Below are 9943 nucleotides of genomic sequence, written 5' to 3' on the forward strand. Positions count from 1 at the left end.
GGCGAGCCGGAGCCGGAGCCTGGCTCTCCGCCTGGTCTGTGCCCTGGGGCTTCTCGCTGGACGCTCCAAGTGCCCCAGCTGCGGCGCGGAAACGCGGCACCACCCCGGTGGGTGTTGACAGCGGTGTTCCTCCGGCGAGTGGGAGAAGGTTACCGGGAGATGCTGGGAGTTTTCAGTCTGCTGCTGGTCCCAGAACTAGCACCATTAGGCACCCGTGTATTATAAAGCTAATTGCAGAGCAAGGTTACCCAAAAAACAGTGATGGACACTCTAGAGAGTCAACTTTTAAACTTAGATTGTGCTTTTAATATTTTGCTTAAAGGCATGTTGAGAGCAGAACACATGTGAGTTAAGGAAAGTCCTGGAGGGTCTGATGCCCAGCCAAACACAAGAACCAGAACAGTAAATAATTATTGCAAAGAACTTGCAAACTGCAGCATGTCCCATGAAATAAGATGGTACTCCATGGGCCAGGAATCTCAGCAGTGTGTTGCCAAGGAGCTCTCTAGCTGACAGGCTGACCTGCTAGGGCAGAAAAACAGGAGAGCAAGCCCAGCAGTGGAGGTCATAAAACTTTACAGGAAGCAATCAGTGCCAGCAGGACTTGCATTTACCACACCTGACATTGGAGGGAATCCCTGAAGTCCACTCAGAAATAGAGGCTGAAATGGCACACAGTTGTCTGGAGCTTCCAGGCCAGAAATCTGCTGACAGGCATTTTGACTTCCTTCATTCGTCTTGCTTAGGAAGGAGAGGAAGTGAAGTTGGAGCTCTTTCTGCAGGGGAAAAAAAACCCACCACCCAAACACAAAAAAAACACATCCAAAAACTAACAGATGAAACGTTTCCATTTTGTTTTAGTTGTGTGCTATTTCCTTTTTAGGCCAGGGGCATCTCTGATTTGGTTAGGAGCATATGGTTAGGGGTTTCTAGCATCCAGTGAGATGGGAAACTCTCTTTTTCTTTTCCATACTCTGCCTAATAGAGCATGGACAGTGAGAGGGAAACATGTCTCTGTCCACTTGGTAAGAATTACCTGCTTTTTTCCACCTCAGTCTCTGCAAGGCAAATGAGAAAGGCAAGAAGAGTAGAGAAATCAGGAAGACCCAGGGTGAATTGACATGGAACCATTTGGGAAGCTTTCCCTAGTTGCAAGCAAGTTGTACGATTTCAGCTCATAGCTTTGTGGTACAAGTGGAACACTTAATATTTGGAGAGGTGAGTGAAAGCTAAGAGAAGGGTCCTAGGCCGGGAGCACAAGAAGGTGAGTACATGGCCAGAGAGGTTATTGTCCTTCCATCTGAGCTTGGTTATATCCTGCTGTCCTTCCTCTCAGCTGGAAGAGGCAAGGGACATCTCCCAGGCCTGCACTGTCGATGCCAACACCTCTTTTGGCAGCGAGAGGAGGCCAGAATGAACCAAGTCAATAAAGAGTGACTGGGTCATCAGAGCAGTTGGTAGAGCTGGCTGGCTTGTGATGGTCCCTGGGGTATGTTAGTCCTTGGTTTCCCTCTCACACCATGCTTTGGAGAGAACCACAGCAGCCTGCCAGGCACCTGGGACTCACTGTAAACCACAGGCCACCATGGCCTGCTGCCAGGCCCTCCGTACGCCGGCAGCTCCTGGGCACTGGGGCAGAGCAGCCAGCTGCATTATCCTGCAGAATGTCTGTTAAACGGAGTGCCTGCAGCGAGGAGCCACCTGAGAGCCAGTGTACATAGGTCTTTGAGCCTTGTATGTCTCCCAGCAGCTACTAGAAAAGGAGGGAGGAGATCCTTGTAGAAAGGCCTCTTTTCCATCCCTCCTCTTTGGTGTTTTTAACCTTCTCCCCTCTCCCCGGGTCTTGATTCTGCTCTCCTGCTGAAGGGAGGCTGGAGCAGGCAAAAGCCAATGCAGACACTGCACGGCTCAGGAGGGGTGGAGGATGGCAGCGTGTGGTCACACGTGTACTGTATGTGTAACAGAGGGGTGGTGACGTATATGTTCGTTAGATATGCATATTTAAATGAACACATATATATATATGGGTAGATAAAATGTCTTTATATTTCTATAAGTGTATGAGAGCCATTGAAGCAGCTGGAAGATAAACCTTTTCCTTTACCCTGGAGAAACGTTAAAGGCCCTTAAGGGCTGGGACGTTGTCCTTAGCCCATGTTCTGTCTCACTGGGGTACCTGGGATTTAACAACTCCTTGCCACTGATTGCCAGCTGAAGTCCAAACTTTTCAGTTACATGCACTTTTAAAAATACAGCTACATATATATATATATGCACATAATAAGGTATAACAGTTTTCATTGTGGTTGTTTGGTTTCTTTTTTTAATGAGACATAATGGAATTAATTGCAAATTTTAAACATTCACTAAATTACATAAAAATAAAATGTGGCTTCACTGGCCACCTTCTCTACAAGTCTGCCACTGAAGCCTGAAGAGGTCTGCGGTGAGTGTGCCCTGAAGAGGGAAGCAGGGCAAAGGGCCAGTGCTGGGGGGAATGAGGGCGCCCCGTGCAGCCCTCGCTTGCTGGGCCGGTGTGTGGCAGGGGAGGGGCTCCAGGGGGTCTCCTCTGAGCTTCCAAAACCTTCCCTGGCTCCAGGTCGGACCCGCCTCTGGGCAAGGCCGAGCCACGCGGCGGTGGTGGCAGTGCCTCTGCGATAAGGTGTTGAAGAGGGAAGGAAGAACCTGCTGGGCCAAAGAGAGAGGAGTGAGATGTGGGGGAAGGAAACCCCTCTGAGAGCCCCAGGTCAGTGAGGAAGGCGGGGGTGCGGCAGGGCAGGGCCCTCAGCCCCTGGGCAGAGGACAGGCTGTGCCCGCAGCCCGGGGCGGTCAGTGGGGCAGCAGGTGCCCCCCTGCAGCCCGTGGGGGACCCCAGGCCAGAGCAGGGGCTGTGACCAACGAAGGTCGAGACTCTGAGGGCAGCCGGTCACTGGGAGGAGTGGAGCCCGTGGCAGGGACCCCCGGGGGAGCCATTTGTGAAGAGCTGCAGCAAGTACCCACGTTGGAGAAGTTCACGGAGCACTGTCCGCCGTGGGAGGGAGCCCACGCTGGAGCAGCGCAAGAGTGTGAGGAGTCCTCCCCTGAGGAGGAAGGAGCGGCAGAGACAAGGGGTGATGGACTGACCACAACCCCCATCCCCTGTCCCCCCGACCTGTGCTGCTGGGGGAGAGGTGGTGGAGAAATCGGCAGCAGAGCTGGGCCCAGGAAGAAGGGAGGGGTAGGGGGAAGGTATGCTTAAGATGTGGTTGTGTTTCTCACTGTCCTACTTAGATTTGATTAGTAAATCGGTGGTGGTGATGGTGTTCAAATTAAATGTTTGGGGTTTTTTTTTGTTGTTTTTTTTTTTTTTTCCCCAAGTTGAGCCTGTCTTTTGCTCGTGATGAGCGATCCCTCCCTGCCCTTGCCTAGGTTCCGGAGTCTTTTGTTGTATTTCCTCCTCCCTATCCCCCGGGGGGGGAGCAGTGAGTGAGCCACTGCTTGGTGTTGAGTTACCGTGGTGTTGGTTTACGGTCTGGTCTGGTTTTGTGGCTTGCTTGGGACACTTCTGGTTCTCCAGGCTAGGTTCTTCAATCTGCACTTGATTTGCTTGGGGCAGTATTTAGGGAACAGAGAAGAGTAAACTTGCCTCAAAAGGCTGAAAGGTTTCGGTTAGAGCTGCATCTCTGGTTCTCTTCTAGTGGATTTAGCTTTCTAATGAGGCTGAAATTGTATGAATGTTGGATGAGCTTGCTAGCAGTCATGGTTGCCACCACCATATTTTTGTAATAGTCCTCTAAGTGGTAAATATGTAAATTGCTGAGCACTGCTCTGAGAGTACGGGTGTTAAAAAGCTGGTGTGCTTTTCTTCAACAGCTGGATACGAACATAAGAAAGGACAAGCAGCAGCCTCTGAGGGAGAGGAACATTACAGTCAAAAGAGAGATGGTGTCCTGTTACCTGCACACATCCAGTGCAGTGAGTATTTCTGACCCTCACTGCTGCCTTTGGTGCTGGGATCATCAGGAGGAGGCATGACAGGTCTGCAGTGGCTCCAGCACAGAAACTCCAGCCTGGCTTCTAAATAAAAATTTCAGAAGTTTCTTGAGTTAAAGTATGACCTAAAATGGAGTCCTTCTGAATAAGTCAAAAGAAATGTGCATATTTATTAAATCTTGCTGGCAGTAGTATATAACGCCACAATTATTCATTTGTTTGGTTACTGAAGATTTGCAGGAAGCTTTCAGTGAAGCGATTGATCATGAAGTTATTAAGCCAATCTTAAATGGTGATAAAGATTCAGCTGTTAAGTGTTTCATCATTTAGCCACCTTTAACAGGTTGGTTTTTACAGTTCCATAGTCAACCGAGGTGTTCTGTACCCAGTGATGGCATCTTTTCTTTGAATACAACTTTTTATAATTTCCTGAAAATTCACTTCGTTATTCAGACTAAGGTGTTTACTGCAGAGAAAACCTTGATGCTTTATGAATGCTTCATATGTTCAAAATCTCTTTTTGCAAGAGAGAAAACTCACAGAGAATCAGTACATTATATCTGAAATATATGTCAAAATCTGAAAAATAAAACACAGTCTTGCAGGATTGACCTTATTGCCAATACTGGGCTTTGCTAAAAGCCACTTTCAAAAATAGAAACATTGCTTTCTGTTCTGCTGGCTATTTTGCCCCTGCACCCCTCAAAAAAAGCAAGCTAATTTAATTCAGGTTCTTCTAATTTTGGTTCTTGAAACTCAAATTTCAGGTTTTTAAAAGTTTTTTTAGATATTAAGTACCTTTTATATATTGGGGAAAAAAAAAAAATTGAAAGTCTGATGACAAGCCCACTGGCACACATTTTCATTTGGGTGAAGGCATCTGCTATCCACATGCAAATATCTTGTGCCATAAACCTGGATTAAGCCTTGAGTGCTTCCATACCTTTCAAAACTTTGGCCAGAGATAATTTTTAGAGGCAGGGAAGAAAAAAAAGGTGCCTTGGAACAAGATTTCTGTCTCAAGTATCCTGAAGTTGAGGACTAAGCTATTGGGTGTATCCTCTCTGAAATTTCGCTTGGTGTTTTGAGTCTCTCTGAGCAGTTTGCATTGTGGTGTTGCATTTGAGAGCTAAGTATTTATATGCTACTGGATGAAATATCTGCCTTCTTGACCCTCTTCACTTACTTGACTGTTTTCAACTCACCCACTTCCTCTTCACTCTCTTCCTTATAAACTCTGTTTCAACAGATTACAGCTCAGCCCTTTTGTCCTGCTTTTGAGTCCAGCAGACAGTCCCTGCATTGGGGGTAATCTTTGTTCCTGCAAGTGCTTCCTCTTGCTGCTTCTGCCACCCCATCCCTTGGGCTGTTTTCTTTTTTATGGCAGCTGGTGACATTCACACATCCTCTGTCCTGCAGTTCTTGGGGTTGACTTGCTGTCTTGGGATCCCATCATTTTTTCTCCACAAGATTTCTGGAAGATGCTAAGATTCCCAATTTTAGTGTGATGCTGTGTTCATGAAGACACTGCACCTTTTTTCTTCCTACCCTTGTCTTTTTGTGGTGTAAGTGTGCTCAGTTAATTAAACCTGGCAATCCAATTTCTGGGCCCCCAGTTTCTGAAGGTAGGACAGGGAAATTGAGGTTCCAGGATATGAGTTCTGACTCTTCACTTTGAGATCCATGTAAAAAGTCACAAAGCCCACAAAGTTTTGTGCAGTTTTGTTTTTTGCCCACCTGCCTTCATCAGTGAAGGCACTTTGATTTCCCTCAGTGGCAGAAGGTGACACAGGCAAAGTTAGTGGCAGTTTCCCATAGTGCAGGGCATATGCAATGGAGCTGTGAACTTCAGCGAGGTGCTGCCAAGGCTGGGTGAGGTGAGGGCTAGGAAGCAGGACTTGCAGATACCTGCCCCTGTAGAAGTGAGATCTCTTTGCAGTGGTACTGGAGAAAATATTTTATGTGTCAGAACAGTAGATTTTGGCAGTATGGTTTCATCCTGTTATGGAGGAGGCAGGACGAGAGCTCACTGAACCCCGTGGTGTGTGGAGTACTGGCTGTCTTCTGTGTATTTTTTCTTTGCAGACCTGGCTCCTGACTCCCCAGCTTTACAAATGATCACATGTAGGTTCTTCAGGTGACAGTGCCATAGTGCCTCTTCCCTGGCTCACTGTGCTGGCTGTCCTGGGCTAAACTTCAGCAAATGCCCTGCTGTCGGTGAGCTCTCTGGGATGAGGAAGAGCACAAGAGGAAGCAGAGGCTTAAACGGCAAAGCTGATTCTAAATTTGTTGTTTGCGGAGCAAGGGAGTACAAATACATGGCTGGATGTGGCATGTTCCAGCTATCCAAGGGTGCTGGAAATGTTGTTGAACACATCCTTTCTAAACCTCACACAGCTTCTGCTAGCCCTAGCATCTGCATCAGTAGCCAGGTCTGAAGTGGCTCTGGAGCAATCTGAAGGCTGCTTCTGGCTCATAGTGTCTACAAGATGAGAAAAGCCTCTGCAAGCAGCTCTTTAGTTAGTGTTCTTGTCCCAGGATCCCATTCAGGGTCATGGGTTGGAGATCTGGCACAGCCTATTTTCAAAATGCCCTGTGTATCTCATTCATGGGGCTTGCTGCTTCACACCAAAGATGACTGATGCTACCCGTTTGTGAGCAGAGCAAGGCCTGCCAGCCAGGGGCTTGGGTGATGGTGCTTGGAGTCAGAGAGAGGTTTCAGTTACTGGCTGGAAGTGGAGGTTTGTCTGGGACTTTGTCTCTTAATGTGACTCCTGCATTACAAGTCACAGCTTTTGGGTCCTGTTCAGTAGCTGCTCATGCTGGGTATCATCTCGGGTAGGCAGGTGTTTTTCACTGTTCCAGAAACGTGTATTTTATTTTTTTTTCAGGGTTTGGGGTTCAGTGCATCATTACTTAAAGATTTTCCATGTTTGCTTTCAGGGATGCAGAGCCCATGCTGAGACACACAGGCATAGTGCAGCAACTTCTCTTCCTTTAAAGGAGACAGGCATCATTCCTCATACTTGAGGAAGACCTTCACGTTAAACAGAAACTCATTGGAAGAATACTGGGAGATGGACAAGTACCGGCTTCTTTTCTTGACAGAGAAATTGTTACACATCTTTCATTATTATGGAAAGTACTTTGTGGTTTTCAGGAGGAAAAAAAAAAAAAATAGAGTGATTTGGGCATTTGTGACAATTTAGGACTTGTAGCTATGCTAGTTTTTAACCAAAGCCATAGACTAGCCCAGATCACAGCTGTTGGAAACAGAATATAAGATTGATTTCTCTGAACACACCATGAAGCTCTTTTCTAGCTAAAAAAGGACCATAGTCCTTTCCATAGGTGATTTAAATACCTCACATGGTTAAATAAAAAAGTTAGGAAGAATGTGCCTTTTGGACAGAGTGAAACTTTGCTTACGGTAAGGGTGTGAAGGTGCTGTACTGTGCAGCGTGACACCATCACAGCCACGCTGGAGGCAAAAGAGAACATCCTGTAAAACAGTGACAGACCTGGCTCCGCTCCCTCTTTCAGGTAACCCCGGTGTGAACCCACAGACAGCTCCTGTAAAGAGCCCCTTGGAGCAGCACCACCTGCCTCACAGACCCCAGAGCAGGCACTGGCTGAAACATGTGCAAGTTGCTTATATTTAGTGCCCATTAAAACCCTCGTTACAGCTCTGTCCCAGTGTGCAGGCGCTGCAGCTGCAGTTTGCTGATGTAGGACCTTTCTTCCTCCTCGGTGCAGGGCATGAGCCAGGCAGAGAGCTGGAAGCCAGTGGTGGTGTGTGTCCAGGAGGTGAAAGGGGACATGGCAGCTGCTGGGCTGTTGGGAGTCTCTGTGAGTGTGGTTGAGCAGCGATCCTGTCAGGTGAGGCTGGGAAGGGTGGGACTCTACAAAACTGGGGCTTCCAGTGAGAAAGTGGGAGCTTTGACCTTGGGAACCGCTGTGGCCGAGTAGAGGTGAGGGAGGGTGGGAGCATGTGAAACTGCTTGGGGTTGTGCTGATGATTTTGTCTGTTCCCAACAGCTGTGTGCAGAGCTTTGGTCCCAACAGCTTCATTGCATTTCTGGAGATCTTAAGAGGCTCCAGGAGGAGAAAAACATTCTGCAGGCTGAGGAGCTGATCGAGTGGGCATCATTGCTGAGTGTCTGTCAGTGTCTGAAAAGCCACAAGGCTTATTATTGCTGCTCCATGCTTTTCCTGCCTCTCCTAGCACAGCCCACAGATGTGGAGCTCTGCATCCACCTCTGTTTCAGGTGTTCTTAATCTTCCTGTCTCTTTCCATATTACTGAGTTTGAATTTAACTACTATAATCACACAGGACACACATACTGCAATAACTGACCACCAGATAGTAGTTACACTTTGCCACGTAACTCCTTAGCACTGGTTACTCCTGGGACTGAACTGTAGTGCCTGGAGAACCTGGTTCAGACCTGGACTTTTCTATGGTCTGATGGCAACCCTTTTCCTTTCCATGGATTTGTTCTCCCTGTGTGTTCAGCAGAGTGGCTGTCCTGGTCCCAGGGTGCTAGGAAAATGGATTATGACCACATCAGTGATGCACACCACAACACTGTGGTGAGGCTGGGGAAGGCTGGTCCCTGGTGACCACACATTTTTCATGGGCAGGATTATTACTGTGTCTATGGGGCCTGATTGTGTGAAGATGAAGCAAAATGCCATTTCAGTGTGGTACAGTCAGGGAAGGTGGGGAAATGGAGGATCAGGGCATGTTTCTCATGTGGGGATGAGGCAGTGGTTTGTTTAGGGGTTTAAAAGATCTGAGATGGAAATGGCAGGGGAGGTGTTTGGGACTGAGCTGAGGGATTCTTGTGAGTAGGCAGAGCAATTAATAGCAGTGTGAATGTTGACTGTATTGTAATTGTCTGGTGGTTTCCTGCATAAACAGCTTTTTCTGCTGTCTTTTGGAGGGAAGAGTCAGTTCAGGTAGAACCTGAGTGTGACTGTTGGAGCTGAAGTTATCATAGACTAATCGGAGCGCTCTCTGGATGAGAGAGGGGAGGTGTCTTATTCCAAAAGTTTGTCAGCTTGCTGATTTTCTTCTTCACAGTTCATAAGGTACACTGAGCAGACAAAGGACCATTTGATGCCTGAAGGTTTTTACATTCAGTGAGGCAAAAGACTTGTCCAATGTCTGACAACGCCCTCACACAAGCCACAGCTCCAGCTGCCTGGTGTCTGCCTGGATGTCTCGGGAGGTTGTTGGAAAGGGCAGGGAAAATGCTGGCAGAGGTTTCCTGCTCATTTGTAAATCCTTGCTATCATTACATGGCTTGTTATGCTTTTTCCCCTGCTGTACATTTCCTGTTACTGTCACATCATGTACTTTGTCTGAGACTTACAGAATACTTTACATCTGTTTGTCCAGGCCTGTGAGACTTCAGCTGCTCTGTCCTCTTCCATGGCTTACTCTGTTCCTCTCTGATTATGCCTCTTAACCTGTCTATGAGGGCTTGATGTGCTTCAGTGTTTTTTCTTCTTTCTCTGCATCTGTGGGGTTTTTATTTTTATTCCTGTACACTCGTATGCAGTGGATGCCTGTTTTCCCTTCATAGTGAATGAACTGGGTCGCTTCCTCGTCCCTGTATGTGCTCTTCCCTGCTCTCCTTGGGTAAATGGAGACTCTCTGTTTCCTCCCAAGTCCACACATTCTGTCAGTGGCTTCTGGGGTCTTAAGTTTTGCTGAAAGCCTATCTCTTGCTGACAGTGTGTGGTTTGAGATGTGTCAGTCCCTTTCTTGTCACTCCTTTGTCCCATCAGAAAGAAGGGTAAGATGGTTGGATAAGATTTTGGGGCAAGTGTTTTCTCATGGTTATTCCTCAGAGCACTCTCAATCCTGAGATATTCACATTGGACTTTTCTTTAAAGCTGGCCTCATCTCAGACTGTGTGGGCTGGCACAGGCAGGACACAGGAACAACCACAAAACCATGGA

General features: G+C 47.5%; 1 long non-coding RNA gene across 2 annotated transcripts; it reads left to right on the forward strand.

The window, feature by feature from the left end:
* The first annotated feature begins 7745 nt into the window (after positions 1 to 7745).
* LOC113488308 lies at positions 7746 to 9243 on the forward strand. 2 transcript variants are annotated; one of them, XR_003399901.1, is made up of 3 exons: positions 7746 to 7851; positions 8011 to 8240; positions 9060 to 9243. It is a non-coding gene; the product is annotated as an uncharacterized LOC113488308 (long non-coding RNA). The 2 variants fall into 2 exon arrangements; XR_003399902.1 differs by having other exon boundaries at positions 8011 to 8134.
* Positions 9244 to 9943: the final 700 nt, after the last annotated feature.

The sequence above is a fragment of the Athene cunicularia genome (genome assembly GCF_003259725.1).
Source record: "Athene cunicularia isolate RWA chromosome 23 unlocalized genomic scaffold, athCun1 chr23_part1, whole genome shotgun sequence".
NCBI classification, from domain to species: Eukaryota; Metazoa; Chordata; class Aves; order Strigiformes; family Strigidae; genus Athene; species Athene cunicularia.